The sequence below is a fragment of the Dendrobates tinctorius genome, unplaced genomic scaffold (assembly GCF_039654945.1).
Source record: "Dendrobates tinctorius isolate UK_male_01 unplaced genomic scaffold, ASM3965494v1 ptg000014l, whole genome shotgun sequence".
In the NCBI taxonomy this organism is placed as follows: Eukaryota; Metazoa; Chordata; class Amphibia; order Anura; family Dendrobatidae; genus Dendrobates; species Dendrobates tinctorius.
In genome coordinates, this window is record NW_027361682.1 from 25,377,600 (window position 1) to 25,397,189 (window position 19,590).

Consider the following 19,590-nt stretch of genomic DNA (forward strand, 5'->3'; position numbering starts at 1 on the left):
CAACCCTAACCCTAATTCTAACCCTAACCCTAATTCCAACCCTAACCCTAATTCCACCCTAACCCTAATTCCAACGCTAACCCTAATTCTAAACCTAGCCCTAACCCAAACCCTAGCCCTAACCCTAATGGTAAAATAAAAATATTTTCTTTATTTTATTATTTCTGCCTACCTATGGGGGTGATAAGGGGGGTTTATTTACTTTCTATTTTATTTTGATCACTGTGAGAGTTTATCACAGTGATCAAAATGAATGAATGGAATCTGCAGTGGCGGGCGCACTGTCGGGGAGCGGAGGGAAGGCGGGGGGAGCAGATGATGACAGCGGCGGCACATCGCCACTGCCATTCAGTGGCTGGGGCCGATCGCCCCCGCCAGTCGGTGTGTGGGGGGGTCAGATAACTCTCTCCAGCCATGTCTGATGCTACTGCAGCATCGGCCATGGCTGGTTTGTAATATTTCATCAAATTTCATTGATGAAATATTACTATCGCTCTGATTGGCTGTTTCACTTTTAACAGCCAATCAGAGCGATCGTAGCCATGTGGAGGTGAAGCCACACCCCCTGTGGTGAAGTACAAAGCCCACGGGGTCATGACACACCATATGCGTCATTGGTCGGATTGGCACCGACTTTCATGACGCATACGCTGTGTCACTGGTCGGGAAGGGGTTATTGATTTATCCCAGGAGTGATCATCAATATCTGATCAGTAAATTCTGACAACCAGTACCCCTAAGATCAGCTGACTACTGGTCCTGCTGCTGCTATAAGTACACAGTGTATAAAACCCGAGTAACACTCCTCTATACACTGTATATGGTTCAAGCTCAGATACTACAGCTTAGCTTCTATTTAGTACAAGAGCTGAGCTGCAGTACCCAAGAGTAGACACTATACAGTATACAGAGCAGTTGTGTAGGCTCTCCAAGCTGTGAATTTCCAGTGTCTGCACCAGATATCTGGCAATCAGAGGTGTTCCAGTGGATAGACTCCTACTGATCTTGCATTTATCATGTATCTAGTAGGTAGGTGATAAATGCTTCTTATCCAAATACAAAGTAAATAAATGCAAGATGAGTGTGCCAAACGCTGAGACCCCCATGGTGGTCACAGACTTTGACTTGAAAGGCAAGGCACATGTTCAACCAGCACTCCATTCACAATCTTCATAAGAGCTCATTCAGATATCCAGGTTCGAATCGCAATATATGGACTGGCCACGGATCTCCCAACCGAAGTGTGTATTTCTTTGAGCCTGCCACACTCGGTTCAGGAGAGCCGCAGTCAGTCTCTGCATAGCGGTCTGATCTTTTCATGATGTGCATAGACATCTGAATGACTGGGGGAATGGGAGACCAGATGACTGAAGGGGGACCCAGTGGTCAGACTCCCACCAATCTAGCATTTATATGTGATAAATGTTTCCGGTCAGAATATCACTTTAAACTTAATAATAAATCTGTTTGCTGACCTTTAATGGCAATGGGATTGGATGCAGGGGATTTGCATTCAGATTTTGTTCACTTTGTACTCCAGAGATGTTTCATTTCCCTATTTTGCTGTCCAGTGTGAACTGGAACAAATACAACCTGAAAGCAATACATCAGTGAGTGGGTGATTGTGCTACTTCAGTCTGTATTTACAGTCCCGATTTCATCATGGATTCCATGTAAAAATCAAGTTTTTGGTGCTGATCTGTAATATCATCCTAAAGAGCATGGATGGTACACTATGTGAAGGGGTAAATTGTAGAAACGATTGATTCTATTAAAATTCACCATCTTTGTTGAGTTAGTCCAAAAATTTGATTCCCGGAGAATTGATTTGCTGCAAATTGCAAGCACTGTAAAGCATACAATTGCTGTGAAAAGATGTGTGTAACACTCTGAGGTCACTTAGGACTGTATTGAACCGTATCAAGTTCTTTAATTCAAACATAACCTTAGTAATGTCCGAGTGACCGCAACATATACGGCTATGGGTAAACAGATGGCATTTGTTTAGCACTGCTGTGAGCTTTGACAACTTCCATTTCAAAGCAGCGGCTGCATTCTTTTCCTCGGCTTTTATACAGTGTATGATAGTCCCTCATGATTGACATAATGGATTGCTGTAAGCTGTTATGGGGAACTACTGCAATTTTCTGTTTTGCATGGATTTTTTTTGGGGGGCAAGTCATGGTAATCATCTCGTAAATTTTTCGAATTTGCCATTTCATGCAGATTTCCTAAAATCTCTAATAGATGGTTTGAAAGCACCTTATTGTGTTCTTATATAAATCTCCTCTGCTTCAAGCTTTTCAACTAGCATTAGACAAAGAGTTAAATCTCCTATTTTGGCTCTCTAACCACTAATGGATTGTGGAGGGGGGATGAGTGGGCGACAATCCTCGAGCCTGTGCTGTGTAATGAAAATGACCATCTGATTTTAGTTAAGGCATGTGGGTGTCTAAAAGGAAAAAAAAAATGAACCATGACACAAAAGTAGATGACAGATTTACCTTTACATCTTATACATAAAAGTTTGATCCTTGCGCAAGCACTAAAATATTCGGATGCACGTTACTCGAACTAAGCAATTCCTACTCATTTCGAGTAACAAGTATAATGGGAGTCAATGGGAAATCCAAGCATTGTTCCAACAGATCCAACATTGAGTTCTGGGAGCAGTGAAAATGTTGAAATGGATGGAAAAAGTGCTGAATGAAAGGAGAACAGCATGGGGAAGACCCCTGGGAGCATCTCTGACTCACAGATTGCTGCTGAAAACAATCGTGTCACACTTTTACTCCACTTTAAACTCTTCACCCCAAGCCTATTTTCATCTTCATGACCAGGCCAAATTTTACAACTCTAAGGGTATGTACCAACATGTTCGCTGTGTCCAAAGCACTGCCATCTATTGATCGCAGGTGAATCCGCATGTGTTCACTGAACCTTGTGGACACACCATCTTCAGTACATTGTATGGGTGAAATTTGACATGCTACCATCTGGAAAGATGTACCGCATGTCCGTCTCCGCGGGTAAGCCACGGGCGTCTCTGGACGCATAGTGGACATGGCATTTCTTGAAATCCCATCCACTATGTTATAACAGCTGGCCGCTGTGGGTGAGACGCTGCACAAGTACACAGCGTCCAACCTGCAGCGTTTACTGATCGTGTGCACATAGCCTGACCAGTGTCAATTTATGTGCAAACAACTCTGGAACGCTTCAACGGACCCCACTAATTCTGATACTGTCTCTTAGTGATATGTTGTACTTCAAGATTAGTGGTAAAATTTCTTCTAAATGACTTGCATTTATTTGAGAAAAAAAATGAAATTTGGCAAAATTAAAAAAAAATAGCAATTTCAAATGTTTGATCTTTTTACTCTGTGGTGTAGTGACCACTGTGTCCGCTAGGGGGCGCTGTGCGGGTGTCCCAGGACGGACGGATAGCCATGTCCAGAGTGGTAATAGGAGCAGGGTGCTAAAGAATCATTATGTATCCCAAGGTGGGTGGGCCTGGAATGAAGGCTTGATTATGTGCTGATCAGCAGAGCTGATCTTTCGTGCCAATGTATTAGGGAGAAGCCTTCAGGCGATTGGTGAGACGGGTGGGATCAATCACCTACAAACCCACCTAGGGGTGGGTGTCTAGAATGCCATAGTAAAGTGTAGGTGTTTGAATGCTTGAAGGACCTGTGATGAGGTCATAGCCATGTGATCCGGTGGGCGTGGCTACGGACCATATAAGGTGGCCATGGTAGGTCACATGAGTGAATGCTTGGACCTGGTTGGTCCATTTGGAAGGTCACGCTGGAAGATGTGTCTGCCTTCCTGAAGTGCCTGTGTGTATAATGGCTGCACGTGTCTGAGAGTTCCCAGAGGAGGGAATGGACATCTGCAGTGTGGTGAAGCAACCATGAGGTAACCCTGACAGGGTGAGATAACTGTGAGGCTAGAAAGCCTGCGGATTGGATATTGCATAACCTGTGTCACTACAGAGTTAACAGAGTGGAGCTCTGTCATGGACGCTATGCTGTTTGATATGAACTTTCTATTGCTTTGGGTTATGATGCCTGAATAAACCGCATGGACTGTTATTGTTTTATGGAAAACCCGTGCCGGATCTGGTTATTTAGCTGCAAAGCGAGTATCCCCAACCTTAATAACAAGCGTTACCTTACAATTGATGGAGAATGCTATGGGCAGTGTTGTAGCCTTGTTGCTAGGGGCAACGGACGAGGACTGCAAAATTCGGTTGCTAAGGGTAACGGTTTCCAAAAGCACAAGTTGCAGTGTTGGCAACGCTGAGCCAGGAGGGTGGACGATCTTGAAAACCGTGTGATATGCTGACCGGGGTCAGTGGAAGAGACTTATAGGACACCTCTGCAGTAGAGGGGTCTGAGAACCTACGTGGCCAGCAGGTGACGGTCGTGAAAACAGTGTGATGTGCTGACCGGGGTCAGAGAAATAGACTGGTGATAGCTATAAGGTGCCTCTGTGGATAAGGAGGTACCCAAGAACCAGTGTGGCCGACACAGGTAATGGACAGGTGTCCGTGTTGTACTGACTGGGGTCAGTGAGAAAGACTGTGTACCTGGAGGGTTCAGTGTGCAAGGTCCTGGAGGGTCAGTGTTGGGAGGTTCTGGGAGAAGAATCAGATCCCTGGAGCACGTGTTGTGACCTTGGACCTGGTGAGGCGTGAGCGTTGGACAGTCTCAGGCGGAGATGGATGTCTTGAAGAGCACCTGCTGAGCCCCTGGACCTGGTGAGGCCAGTGTGTTGGGAAACCCTGGGAGGAGGGTCGGCTCCCTGAATAGCACCCAGTGCGCCCTGTGTGTTGGACGGTCTCAGGAGGAGATGGACGTCCTGAATAGCACTCAGACAGGACATGTGAGTTTTGTGTTGTGTGTTGTTTTTTTTCTTTTCCCTCTCAAGTCAGCTTGCGGTGGCTCAGTGGGGTCAAGAAGGTGACAAGCGGCTTGCTGTAACTCAGCAGGGTTACGAAGGTAACAAGCGGCTTGCTGTAACTCGGCAGGGTTACGAAGGTGACACTAGCAGCTGTGTGTGAACGGCAGCCGGAGGTGTCAGAGATCAGTGACAGCAGGAGCTGTGGTGGTGCCAACAAGAACTTGTGTGGTATTGTTAAAGACATAAACTGTTTTGGTGTAAACTGTGGTCTAAGGAGACCTGTAGAAAGGACATGGGGAAATCCCGAAAGGGGGCGGTGACCCAAATCGGGGTGGTAACCCAAAAGAGGGTGGAGTCTCAGAGGGAGTTGATGACCCAAATGGGGGTGGTAACCCAAAAAAGGGTGGAGTCCTAAAAGGGGATATTCGACCAAAAGGAAGTGGAGTCCTGGGGAATGGGGCGGAGTATCCCAATGTGAAAAGGCTGGTACAAATGAACTGATGCCAGGAGCGAATGTCCTATGTCTGTCCTATCTGCCTGGTGAACTACCCAGCCGGTACGATGCCAAGGGGGTGTGGCCTCCAGATAGATAATGAAGATATAGTTGGTCTGGTCGACCCTGGGAGCACGGTGACTTTAGTGCGGGTTGCTCCTGAGATACCCGGCAGAAAGGTGGGGGTTACTTGCAACCACGGGTGCACTAAGAGTTGCTCAGTCGCCAGGGTAGTCTTTGAGTCAGGTTGGGACATCGAGGGACAGGATGTAGCGATAGTCCCGAATCTGTCCTGTCCAGTGGTTATAGGCCGCGACTCTAGACTGTTCTCTGGCTTGTGGGAGAGGGGAGTTCCTCTACAGCAAGGGGTTGGAGACATTTCTACTGTTGGGCTAGCAGACAATGAGACGGTGACGCTTGCTAAAGTGGACAAATCAGTTGTAGAAGTGAACGGAAAATGGGATACATCTGCCCAACTTACGGACCTGACGTCTCGTGACATGACGGATGGTGGGCTGGGAGATGAGACGACTGGAGTGGACACACAGTCAGAGGGTAACTGGAGGGTTCACTCAGATGATCGGGGTGACTCAGTCTCTGGGGGTGACTGTGGCTCTGAGAGAGAAAGGGAGCACATACTAGAAGAGCTAGAGAAGGAAGTCTCTGAGTTCAAAGGTCACCTGGCAATGTGGCAAGGTCTGATTAAGTACTTCAGAGAAGAGGTACGAGTACTAACAAAACGGTAAAAGGTCTTCTGTGGGAGAAGAACTGGGACGAAGACTTACAGAGGCCAGGCCCAAGTGGTGAACAGAGTGAAGATAAGAAGAAACTGAAAAGTATGGAAGCAGAGATGATCCATATGCAGGAGGTTCTTGCTGCTGCAGAGCATGCTAAGAGGCAAGCACAGCAGGAAAGAGATGAACTGGCTGATGTGATTGCCAACAACAGTGGTAAAGATGCTCTGGCTTTGGAAGAAAAGAGGCAGTTGGAATCTCGCATTGCTCAGCTGGAAGAAGTGGAGGAAGAACACGGCAACATTGAATTAGCCAATGACAGGCTGAGAAAGGCCACACTTCAGGTTGACCAGATGAATACTGATTTGAATGCAGAACGTAGTAATGCTCAGAAGAACAAGAATGCCCGTCAGCAGTTAGATCGCCAGAATAAGGAGTTAAAAGCAAAGGTTGCACAACTGGAGGAACAGCTGGAGGCTGAAACTAAAGAGCGACAATCTGCAAGCAAACAATTATGTCGTGCGGAGAAAAAACTGAAGGAGGTACTAATGCAAATGGATGATGAAAGGCGTAATTCTGAGCAGTACAAAGGCCTGGCGGAGGTAAATAATGTGCGCCTGAAACAGCTGAAGCGCCAGATGGAAGAAGCAGAGAAAGAGGCTCAACGTGCCAATACGTTGTACCATAGATTACAGCGTGAACGGGAGGATGCTATAGAGACAACAGATGCAATGAACCGTGACGTTAATGTAGTGAAAAGCAAACTTAGACGTGGTGATGTACCATTGGTTACAAGACGCATAGATAGAAAAGGAGTTGACGTAGTGCACTGTAGAAGTGTGGTGACTAAACAGTGTCTGATGACGCAGACAGACTGTGACTGGAGGGCCAAAGATCAAGGCTGATATTCTGACCGCTGGGGGCGGGGGAGGCCTAATGTAGAGATGAGGCCATATGACAAACAAAACAGATGGAGACGGTTCTCTCGACCTGCTGGGCAAGGTGACATGGGTGCCCGGTCTCGAGATCCCTTGGTGATGTCGTGTTAAACCCCACAAGCTTGAACAGAGGGGGAGGTATGTGGTGTAGTGACCACTGTGTCTGCGAGGGAGTGCTGTGTGGGTGTCCCAAGACGGACGGATAGCCATGTCCAGAGTGGTAACAGGAGCAGGGTGCTAAAGGATCGTTATGTATCCCAAGGTGGGTGGGCCTGGGATGAAGGCTTGATTATGTGCTGATCAGCAGAGCTGATCTTTCATGCCAATGCATTAGAGAGAAGCCTTCAGGTGATTGGTGAGACGGGTGGGATCAATCACCTATAAACCCACCTAGGGGTGGGTGTCTAGAATGCCATAGTAAAGTATAGGTGTTTGAATGCTTGAAGGACCTGTGATGAGGTCATAGCCATGTGATCCGGTGGGCGTGGCTACAGACCATATAAGGTGGCCATGGTAGGTCACATGAGTGAGTGCTTGGACCTGGTTGGTCCATTTGGAAGGTCTCGCTGGAAGATGTCTGCCTTCCTGAAGTGCCTGTGTGTATAATGGCTGCACGTGTCTGAGAGTTCCCAGAGGAGGGAATGGACATCTGCAGTGTGGTGAAGCAACTATGAGGTAACCCTGACGGGGTGAGATAACTGTGAGGCTAGAAAGCCTGCGGATTGGACATTGCATAACCTGTGTCACTACAGGGTTAACAGAGTGGAGCTCTGTCAAGGACGCTATGCTGTTTGATATGAACTTTCTATTGCTTTGGGTTATGATGCCTGAATAAACCGCATGGACTGTGTTAGGAATCTGTGTCCTGCCATACATATGCAGAGATCCAGATCCTCACACTTGTCTCCAGAGGCTAAGTCCTTTCAGCCAGCTTCTGAGCATGCACCTGGAATGAGCCCCCATTGGAGTTCAGGGGTCAGGTGTTAAGGTCCTGCTCCTGGTTCCATTGGTTCAGCTCAGGGCTCTGGAGATTTCCGGAAGGTCCCGGTCACTATAAATGGTGCGCATGGCCGCTATGCCATGCGCTAGTATTTTCTTACTGCTGCTGTATGTATGGTGACGGATGCTTGGACTGGTGACTGACTTATTATGAAACCACTTCCCTCTGATAATATGATTGTGTGAGTGATTGGGCAGCCGCCAGTAGCAGCGCTAGCGCCAGCGCGCTCCAGCGTTACCTTCTCAGCAGCCAGCGTCCTGCATCGCGCCAGCAATATTGCGGTGTCTCCTCTGTGGCTCTGTTCACACCGCGCTGTGGTTGCAGTTCTCCCGCGTCTGCAGTTGCGACACCTCCTGTCTTATCTAATGGTAGGTCTAGAGGGAGTAGTCCTGCTGCCTAAGGCTACTTATGTGACTCTCAATACCGTGACTGTTTCGCTGTTAGTCTGTGTCCTTGAACAGACTCAGTGTATTAGTTTATACTTTTTCCTGCAGCTCTGTGAGCATAACAGAGCTCGCTTCAGTGCACTTAGGGTGCAGTTAACCCCGTGCACATTACCGCCACAGTGCTCTGCCTCTCTAGCAGCGGTTATATCACCTGCCGCACGGTGGACCCCGAGTGGCGAAGGCACTTCATTTATTTTTTATTTAGTGCCTTCCGCCACTCGTAACAGACTGTTATTGTTTTATGGAAAACCCGTGCCGGATCGGGTTATTTAGCTGCAAAGCGAGTATCCCCAACCTTAATAACAAGCACTACCTTACAACTCTTAGACCTGTGACGGGGACAAGGGGGCATCCTCTACGTCTGGAGGAAAGAAGGTTTAAGCATACTCACAGATGCAGATTCTTTACTGTAAGAGCAGTGAGACTATAGAACTCTCTGCCATATGATGTTGTAATGAGTGATTCCCTACTAAAATTTAAGAAGGGACTGGATGCCTTTCTTGAAAAGTATAATATTACAGGGTATATACACTAGTTTCCTTAATATTGCGTTGATCCAGGGAGCTAGTCTGATTGCCGTATGTGGAGGCGGGAAGGAATTTTTTTCCCCAATGTGAAGCTTACTGTTTGCCACATGGGTTTTTTTTGCCTTCCTCTGGATCAACATGTTAGGGCAAGTTAGGATAGGATATGGGTTGAACTAGATTGACTTAAAGTCTTCCTTCAACATTAGTAACTATGCAATTATGTTGCACAAAATAGTTAATAAATAACATTCTTCACGTGTCTACTGACATTAGCACAATTTTTGAAATATTTTTGTTAGGAAGTTATATGGGTTAAAAGCTGACCAACAATTTCTCATTTTTTTACAAAACCATTTTCTTAAGGGTCAAATTACATTTGAAGTGACTTTGAAGGGTCTATATGACAGAAAATACCCAAAAGTAACACCATTCTAAAAACTGAACCCCTTCAAGGCGCTGAAAACCATATTCAAGAAATGTATTAACCTTTAAGGTGCTTCAAAGGAATTTTTGGAATGTGGAAGGAAAAACTTTTTTCACCAAAATTTTACTTTAGACCGAATTTTTTTTTTATATTCACAAGGGTAACAGAAAAAATGGACACCAAAATTTGAAACGCGACTTTGGCGCTCAGCTCGGCGACCTCATGGCCGACCTCACGCTATGGTCGGGTTTCGATCGGCGATACCCGATTTTAGCTAAAGTCAGCAATTTTTGAATTTGACCGACCCGTATCGCTCAACTCTAATCACATCTGCTGCTTCATTCTCCTCTTCTGTTAGCATGCCAAGTATCATGATGCAGGTCTGCGACCGCAGAATCTCAGGTTCTTTACCCACTCCAGTCTCGCTGAATGAGAGCCTGTCAGCTGTAATGGAAGAGGACATGCCTGAGAGAATGAGTACATCACAACTGTCTCAATCCACCATAACATCTCCGCATGCACCTCCGTTACAGTGCAACATTTTGTCGGGTTCACCGTACTCTGTCCTCTCTCAGCACTGCAGCCAGCCCACGGTCCCACAGTTGTGGTCATGTAAAAGATTGTTTTCTCCTACACATAACAAACATAAGAGGTTGAACTACACCATCTCCAATCTGTTGGTCACGAAAATTCTGCATTTCCACCTGCTAGATGAAGATGGTTTCTGAAAGCTGATGGCTGTCGCAGTCCCCCAGTAACAGTTTTGCCTCCTCCTTTACCTCCTCTAGGGCCTTCACCTGCATCCTCAACCCCTGCCTTAATGAGACATGCATTCCAACAGTGCAGAATGATTCCCCACCACCTCTCTACTCCTCAGCCAGGGTTACCACAATCAGGCAATGTTAAAATTGATATGCCTTGGATATCACAGTCATACAACTCTCCAGGCTGAGTTTGAGCAATGGCTGTGTCCACTGACCCAGCATCTGTAAGAAGATGAGACAAGATGGAATCAGCAGTGTGCAGTGCCCTTTATGGCCGGAACTATCGGGGCTGTCACCACTGTTGGTGGAGGATTTTTCCTCTAAGAGGGAGATACCACTCAATCAGACAGCAGGGGGTGTAGGGTATAAAAGGAGATCTGAGCGCGGGAATGGGCTAGACTTGGCGGGAAGGTGACAGGAGACCGTTGACTCCCTCTCCGCTGCTCCTATTGACAACTCCCCTGTTTCTGACTTCAAGACTACTCTTGATGCTATTCAGTTACCGTCTGTACCCGTGCCATTGTCTACCCCGGTTTCACTCGAGATAACTGAACAACTGGTTGTTGTGGCTTGTACACGTGCTTGCGATCCAGGACCCGGGGCCATTTCTGAGGCATTCCTCTAAAGGACTGTTTACACGTTCCAGCCGACCCAGGACAAAGAGGACTGAATTCATCGGCGCTGTCGGGCAGCAGTGTTTCTTGTTTCTTCGCAGCAGAGCCAGAGACTTTGTGCATCTTTGGAGACGCCACCGGGAGATATTTCAGCCTTCCCCTTTCCAGGATCATAGCCGATAAATGCCCCGTTAATTCTTGTGTATTTTTATTGCTATTTCCTTTTCCTCCCTGTGTGAAGTATTGCCTGTTCTTGATTGTTCAGTAAATTCCTTTATAACCCTTCTCTGTCTCTGGTTACTCACTGCATCCAACCAACTATCTCTTCTCCTTACACATCCAGGGAAGGCCATGTCCACTAACGGTGCAAACGTGGTCGCGGCCCTATGCCGAGACAAGCTCACACACATGCCTTGCATGGCTCATGTCCTCAACCTGATGGCACAGCATTATCTATGCCACTATCCTGGCCTGGGTGAGCTGCTGCAAAAAGCACGGAAGCTGTGTGCTCACTTCCGCAGTTCGCACCCCTCAGGTCATCGACTTGCATCGATACAGAGGTCTTTGTCCATACCAGTTAACTGGCTGATATGACAGGGAACTGTTGGCAATAAATTGGGCTTTTTAAGCGTGGTATCATCTTTTGGAGGGAGAGGTTCATCCAGTTATGGTAATCATAGATCATAAGAATCTTGTATATTTGGAATTGGTGAAACGTCTAAAGCATCGACAGGCAAGATGGGCATTGTTCTTCACCAGGTTTAACTTTTTTGCCTTATTTAGGCCGGGGAACAAAAACATTAAGGCAGTTTCCTTATCTCATTGTTTTCCTGGAGAGGAAATTGCGAACCCATACCTATTCTACAAAAAGGGGTGGTTATAGCGTCTATATGCTCTGATCTTGAAAGAGAAGTTGTTGACGCTCAAGGGGATGCCCGTGCTGCCTGTCCATTAGGTAAACTGTTCCTGTGAATCTTCACCTAAGAGTCCTTAGTGAACATCACGATTCAATCTTGGCCAGACATCTTGGTATTAAAGCCACCACTGACCTATTTATTCTGAGTTTTTGGTGGCCAGGGGTTCATCAGGATGTCTAGAAGTATGTAGCCGCCTGCAGTGTCTATGCACATACTAAGACCTCTCATACTCATCCGTAGGGGCTTTCCAACCATTGCAGATTCCCAGTAGACCTTGGACGCACTTGTCGATCGATTTTATTATGGATCTACCTGTGTCGATGGGGAATATGGTAATTTTGGTGGTTGTGGATAGATTCAGTAAGATGTCTTGTTTTATTGCATTACCAGCTTTACCGTACACCAAGTCCTTGGCGCAAATGTTCATCTGGGAAGTTGTAAAATTATATGGGATCATAATCAATATTGTTTCTGATTCAGGGGTACAGTTTGTTTCCAAGTTTTGGAGGCCATTTTGCCCTCATCTGGGGATCCTTCTGTCATTTTCTTCTGCTTTTCACCCATAGTCTAAATAGCTGTTTTGTGTCTGAGAATCAGGAGGATTGAGTAACCTACTTACCGTTGGCCAAATTTGCAGTAAATAATTGTAGTCATGAATCTACTGGTAAGTCCCCGTTTTTCGGGGCGTATGGGTTTGATCCTCAGTTCAGCTCCTTTAATAAGAATTGATCTTCTGGATAAACTGAAGAGGAACGGTTTTCATCATCTATTATGTCCGTGTGGTAGGGGAGATCCAAATATAATAGTGTGACTGAGACGTTTGGTGGGTCCGGACCTGTGTGTTGGTGACTTGGTGTGGTTGTCCTCCAGGAACGTTAGGTTGAAGGTTCCATCTTGGAAACTGGGTCCCAGGTTTATCAGTCCTTATAAGTTCGTAGCCATCGTCAATCCCGTAGCATTCCGCCTTGCTTTGCTGCCTACTTTTAGGATCTATAATGTATTTCATCTATCTCTCGTCAAAAAATATGTTGTATCTTCAGTATCATCGCCACTAACACCATCTCCTGCCATTATTGATGGAAACTTAGAATTTCAGACAGCGAAAATCATGGATTCTCGTTTAGTTTGTCGGTCGCTTCAGTATATATTACATTGGAGGGGGCACAGTCCAGAGGAGAGGATGTGTGTACCAGCATCTGACGTCCATGCTGCCAGACTGATCCAGTCTTTTCACGTGGCACACCTCGATAAACCCGTTCCGAAGGTCCCTTGTAGAAGGGAGGGTATTGTCATGGGGTTACCACAACAGAGATGAGCCAGATGAGCACAGCGTCTGATTGTTCCTACTCCTGTGCTGAAAAGAAGCACTCCACCTTTTTAAATGGTGTTTATTTCTTTAGGCAGACCAGGAGTTAATCAGCCATGTAGCAAGCTCTGGGAGTCTGAGCTCAGTTAGCAACTCCTATCCTTAAAATATTATCTGGGTCCTGATTGTAATACATCTTCAGAGCTAACTTATGATGGCTTGGAAGAGAGGTGTTTAGGTGCTTATATGAGGAGTTTGGAGGAGTTATCTGTGACTGTTGTGTGCGTTTATAAGTGTGATAATTCACTTCCTCTTACTTTGGTTTTTCCTTGTCCTCCACTCCCCAATGCATTCCTTTGTTATATGTGAGTGAATATTTGTATGTCTGGTGTTTTCAGTTACCCCTTGTTCCTGTTGCCTTGTTTGTCTGGTTGGCGTACTGCGGTGCAAAACAGCTTCCCTCTTCCCTGGGTGGGGAAAGGGAACAGATGGAAGGTTGATTCAGGAGATAAGGCAAGGGCAAAGGCACTGGCATCTTCAACTTCAGAAGTATCCCAGGGAATAGGGCAAGCTAGGGCGCCCCATAGTGTTAGGGACAGGGAAGGAGCCCCTGGTCCCGGGTCATCCGATAGTCGTAACAGGTTGGCTGTAGTGAAAAAGACAAAGGAAGACTCAGGCTTTGCGGAGCACTGAGGCAGAAAAGGCAGGCAATTAATAAAATGGAAAGGCGCAAACCTTTATTATTCCACAACGCATTTCAACAGCGGATTGCTGTCTTCATCAGGTGGTGTCAACCACTTGATGAATAACAGAAAACTGATGGCACATCAAGAACTAGTCTGAACAAGAGCATACCAAAAAACAGCTTACATATCAAAATGAGGAACTGGTTGCACTCAATTGCATTAAGGCATGTCAATGTGAAATACATGAAATGTGAATATGGTAATGGCTTTTGAAATTTAGGAAAAACACATGAGATGCTTAGCACAAAATTTGGCCAAAAAATGTGAGCCCATTCACCCTGACCTAACTGCCTAGTGTGAACACTTACCTCTGGCTAATGCCTTGGTAAAGCATATATTTATAGGAAGGTCGGAACTAAATATGATTGGATGTAATTAAAACCACAGCATGGTCAAGGGCAGATGAAGACAGCACCTGATGAAGACAGCAATCTGCTGTTGAAACGCGTTGTGGATTAATAAAGGTTTGCTACTTTCCATTTTATTAATTGCCTGCCTTTTCTGCCTCAGCGCTCCGCAAAGACAGCGTTTTCCTTTGTCTTTTTCATTACTTGTTCCTTGTTGAGGGTACTCAGAAGGAGCTGCTCTAGGCACAGTTGATTTCCCTTCTAAACTTACGGACCACTGGCCGAGTGTTTTGAGGACATGTCTCCTACACGTGCAGGCTCCACTCTGTACCCTGACTAGTCCCAAGGTTCTCCCTTGGCCCGGCTTTGGGCTTCTGCCTACGCTCCGCTGCTAAACTCTGTCCCTTTCCCTGACGTGTCTGTCTACACGTGCAGGCCTCTGCTCTGTACCCTGTCTAGTCCCAAGGTTCTCCCTTGGCCCGGCTCTGGGCTTCTGCCTACACTCCGCTGCTAGACTCTGTCCCTGATGTGTCTGTCTACACGTGCAGGCCTCCGCTCTGTGCTCTGTCCCTGGGGTGCCCCTCGGTACGCGCAGGCCTCGCCTTGTACTTTGCCCCTGGCATGTCCTTTGCATGCGCAGGGTCCTGTCTACTACTCTATGCCTTGTCTCCGATACTTCGTGCGCTCTTGCACTTTTCGTACTAGGCTTTGCCGTGCTGTCTGCATGCGTCTCTGTCCTGTATCTTTGCCTAGCCCTGCCTTGTGGCTCCATGCCTCCGTGCACGTGCCTGGTCGCCTGTGCCTGCCTGGTGTGCCTCAGCCGTGCCGCCTCTAGCCGTGCTCGCCTGTGTGCCTCAGCCGTGCCCCCGTCCAGTGCTATAGTGGTTTCCGGCTGCGTGGCCGCAGCGGTGCCGCCTCTAGTCATGCCCGCCTGCTTCTGCCATCATCGGTACCACCTGCCGGTGCCCCCAGCTGTGGTCTCCGTGCTCCCTTGCACGTACACTGGTTCTCGCACTGTGCCTTTTCGTGCTTCTCTTGCACAAAGTATTTTGCTCTCTTTGTTCTGCTCTGAACCCTAGTTTGCCTGCCGGATTCCGTAACCTGCCGACCACTGCCAGAGGTCCGGACATAGATGACTGCGGCCTGATGTCCGGAGCTGATGTCCGTAGCCTGATTCCTGGACCCTGTCGGTCGATGCCAGCACCCCGGATTCCGATGCCATTGAACCCATCCCTGGCGTGCCCTCGCACCCGCAGGCCTCCGTCCTTGTACCCGTCCCTGGCATTCCCCTCGGCATGCGCAGGTCTCCGTTCTGTGAATCTGATCCTGGCGTGTCTTCTTGCACGCGCCCTGTTTTGTCTCCTAGTTTGTCTGCCGGATTCCTGAAGCCAGCTGACTACTGCCGGAGGTCTGGAGCCAGATGTCTACACTCTGATGCCCGGACCCTGTCAGCCCTTGCCAGCCTTCCAGAGTCCGATTCCTCGCACCCTGCCTTGGACTTTGGTGTGCCCTGGCACGCACCTTGTTATATGGATTCTGTGTGTTCACGTTTTGCACCTGTTTTACCTTGAAGAGTTCCTCATGCCTTGGACCTCGGCATGCCCTTGCACGCATCTTGCTTTGTGTTCTTTGTGTGCTCACCTTTGCACCTGTTGTACCCTGAAGTGTTCCTGAATGAAGTTTACTTGAACTAATGCCTTGTCTCGTCTTGTCTTGCTTCCTGAGCCGGCCGTCTGGTCCAGCAGCCGTGGTGGCTCACCCCCTTGGTCTTGCCCCTGACATTCCCTGTATAGGAGTGGTTCCTCACTAGGTCTGCTCGCCCTAGGTGGGTGGGTGCCACGGCCCAGAGGGTCCACTCATTCAAAGAAAAATGACTCAGCGTAAGCTGACGCTCGTCACACTACCCTCATGAAATTGATGCCACTTTGTTGGTGTCTGCCACTACACAGATCCCTCACCCACCTCATCTTAATTTGATGTTCAATTCAAAGCTGTAAATGCTGGCACAGACCCTGATACCTCATGAGTGGCTGATTGCTGCTGTGCTATGCTACAATATGTACTGTGGGTGAATTGAGAACACTTTCCAGGTGTCTGTCCCTCATTTGATGTGTATTGACAGCTTTTGGGGCCGTTATAAGGTTTTGTGCGTTTATTTTTGCCTCTCATTGACTTGAATGGCATTCGGCCATGTTCAGCGAATATTCAACAAACAAATTGGCGAATATTGCAAATTTGGCGATTATAATCTGAACTGAACAGTGAAATATTCGCTCATCTCTATTTACAATCTACTTTCAAACCTGCTCACATGAAATTACTAACCCAATATACTCCAGCGCTGCACCGCAGAGCAGGCATCTACTATTCAGTTAATCCCATTGAAGGTCACTAGAGAAGACCTCACCACAACCTCAATGGGCTGTTTCCATAAAACCAAAATCTGCATTTAACTATATTGAAGGGCACTTGAGGATCTGATTCTGTACTTCTGTGAGCTGTTTTGCACATATTTTCCTTGCATTAGACCAAGACTCTTTCCTTTGTGTGTTGCACAAGAAAGTAACACTTTTTGTAGAGGAGGCTTTCCTTATTAGAATACCTAAAATGTAATCCAGTCATAACTATGACTTCCTCTGGTCACTTTGTGGGGTTTTGGTAGATGTTTTAATTTCCTTTTTTTGCATAAGTATTTGACTTCTTTTGAATAGTAAAATAATTACCGTAAGCTGTTACTTTTGATTCCCCCTCCAAAAAAAAAATTGAGATTATGTAGCTTGGTTAAATTATTTCTATAATACCCTGTACTTGGGGCTTGAAATCGACTGATGCCACCTATACTTAGACTTTAAAGGGAATCTGTCACCCCTTTTTTGAGATATCATATAATGATCATATATGATACTCTCTACCACAACATATCAGACTCTCACCTACCATCGAAACCTTCAAAAAGAGCCTGAAGACCCACCTCTTCCGACAAGCCTACAACCTGCAGTAACCACCGATCGACCAAACCGCTGCACGACCAGCTCTACCCTCGCCTACTGTATTATCACCCATCCCTTGAAGATTGTGAGCCCTCGCGGGCAGGGTCCTCTCTCCTCCTGTACCAGTTATGACTTGTATTGTTTAAGATTATTGTACTTGTTTTTTGTATACTCCTCCTTACATGTAAAGCGCCATGGAATAAATGGCGCTATAACAATAAATAATAATAATAATGATATCATTCAATTGTGTGTCACATAAGGATTCTCTTCGTACTTTTTCTTCCCCCTGACCCCGCACCTTTCATGCATAAATACCTTTTTTATATCGGTTCAGATGTATGTAAATTGCCGTGGACCGGTCCGATGGGCGGGGCTTATTCATCTGCTCCCCCCCTCCCTGTCTTTCTCTACGCATTTCTTCTTGTGTAGAGCAAGACAGGTAGGGGGAGCAGGTGAATAAGCTCCGCCCATTGGACCGGACCGGGGCAGTTTACATACATCTGAACCGATATAAAAAAGGTATTTAGGCATGAAAGGTGCGGGGTCAGGGGGAAGCAAAAGTACTAAGAGAATCCTTATGTGACACACAATTGAATGATATCATTATATGATATCTCAAGAAAGGGGTGACAGATTCCCTTTAAATTCCCCAAAACAGCTCTCATATTATGTTTTTCAATATAAAGGGATCAGTTTTGCTAAAAACATATTAGAAAAATTATATTTTTCAATTCCCTAGTATTAAGGGTACAAACAGCAGTAAAAGGAGCAAATGTAGTTGTTGCAGCTGGGTTTGGTCCTCAAAGAGCTCAAAGTTCTGCCAGTTAGGAAGACACCAATGTTTTGTAAAGCATATGGAACAGTAGGTAAGGACACTGTTACAGATTTTGGACTGTGGTCCAAGAGATTCAAGTAACAGCACTGTTTTCACTAAAATAGTAAGTCCATCCGACAAACAACAGTCTACTTTTCTTTAGAATGTGTTGACCCATTACCAAAACTAAAGCCCCCGTCACACACAGCGAGATTGCTGGCGAGATCGCTGCTGAGTCACAAGTTTTGTGATGCAACAGTGATCTCACCAGCGATATATCGCTGTGTGTGACATGTATCAGTGATCGGCCCCTCCGCCGGGTATCTCTGATCGTGCTCGAATGCCTTGGACCTTTTTTCGATCGTTGGTCTCCCGCTGGCCAGCATGCATCGCTGCGTGTGGCAGACGGGAGACCAGCGATCAGAGAGCTGGACACTGGTTTCCAATGTAAACGCGGGTAACTAAGGGCGCAAGTCACTTAGTTACCCGCTGTGTACGTTAGATACCAGCGCGCTGATGCAGGGAGCTGGTGACCAAGGTAAACAGCAGGTTTCTAAGCATCACGCAGAACTTAGAAACCCGCTTGGTCACCAGCTCCCTGCACCAGCGCGCTGGTATCTAACGTACACAGCGGGTAACTAAGCGACATGCGCGCTTGTTACCAGCGTCATTGCTGTCCTGATCACTGCTGAGATCTGCCTGTTTGGGAGCTCACCAGCTATCATATAGTGACACCCCAGCGATCTTGACAAGGTCATATCGCTGTCGGGATCGCTGGTGCATTGCTATGTGTGACGGGGCCCTTAGGAGGAAAGGGTGAAAGTCAAGTTGCTCACATATCCATCTGTATTTCTTTTGGAAACTACTTTTTTTTATATGTTTACAGCTTTGAATCACAATGCGAATCTCGTGTCAAAACCAGATTGTACGTTTAAGCTTGCAGGTCCAAGCGTAGGAAGGAAGCAGAGATTGGAGCAGATTGGGCCATGTGAGTGTTCATGACATGGGATATGTTCAAGTTGTTTGCAGAAACCAGATTCGGCCATGTGTATATAGTAAAGGGATATTTTTTATTCTATTAGTAAAATTAAGCACTCATTTATGGAAGCTACCGTAAATCAGTTTTTAGAATTATTTTTGTAATTTTTTTCATGTGATGATAATTCTTGTGATAGTATGAAAATATAAGTACGTTACACTCCACAGGCCGCAACAGTGGTCTGTGGCTGCTGCACAGGAGAGGGAGTACTAACTCTAACCTTCTGATGTCCATGGCTCTTCTTTTGATTAACCGGCCTGGCGCTATGTCACATATGTGATGATGTCACAACAGTCAAGCTAATCAAAAGAAGAGCTGCATACATTATATCAGCATGCAGAGGCACCAGATGACAATTGTAGGCAATGGAATGGATTACGATAATGGATTTGAACCAATTCTCTTTTGTTGCCCACATATAGCTGTCCAAACAGTATAATGGAGCACACATAGTCTTCCAAGTAGTGTAACTTACATGCACATAGCCTTCCAAATATTATTCAATGGCATGTAAAACTTTGAAACCCCTTGATCAAAATTACTTACTGTTATTGTGAACAGTTAAGAAAGTTGAAGATGAAAT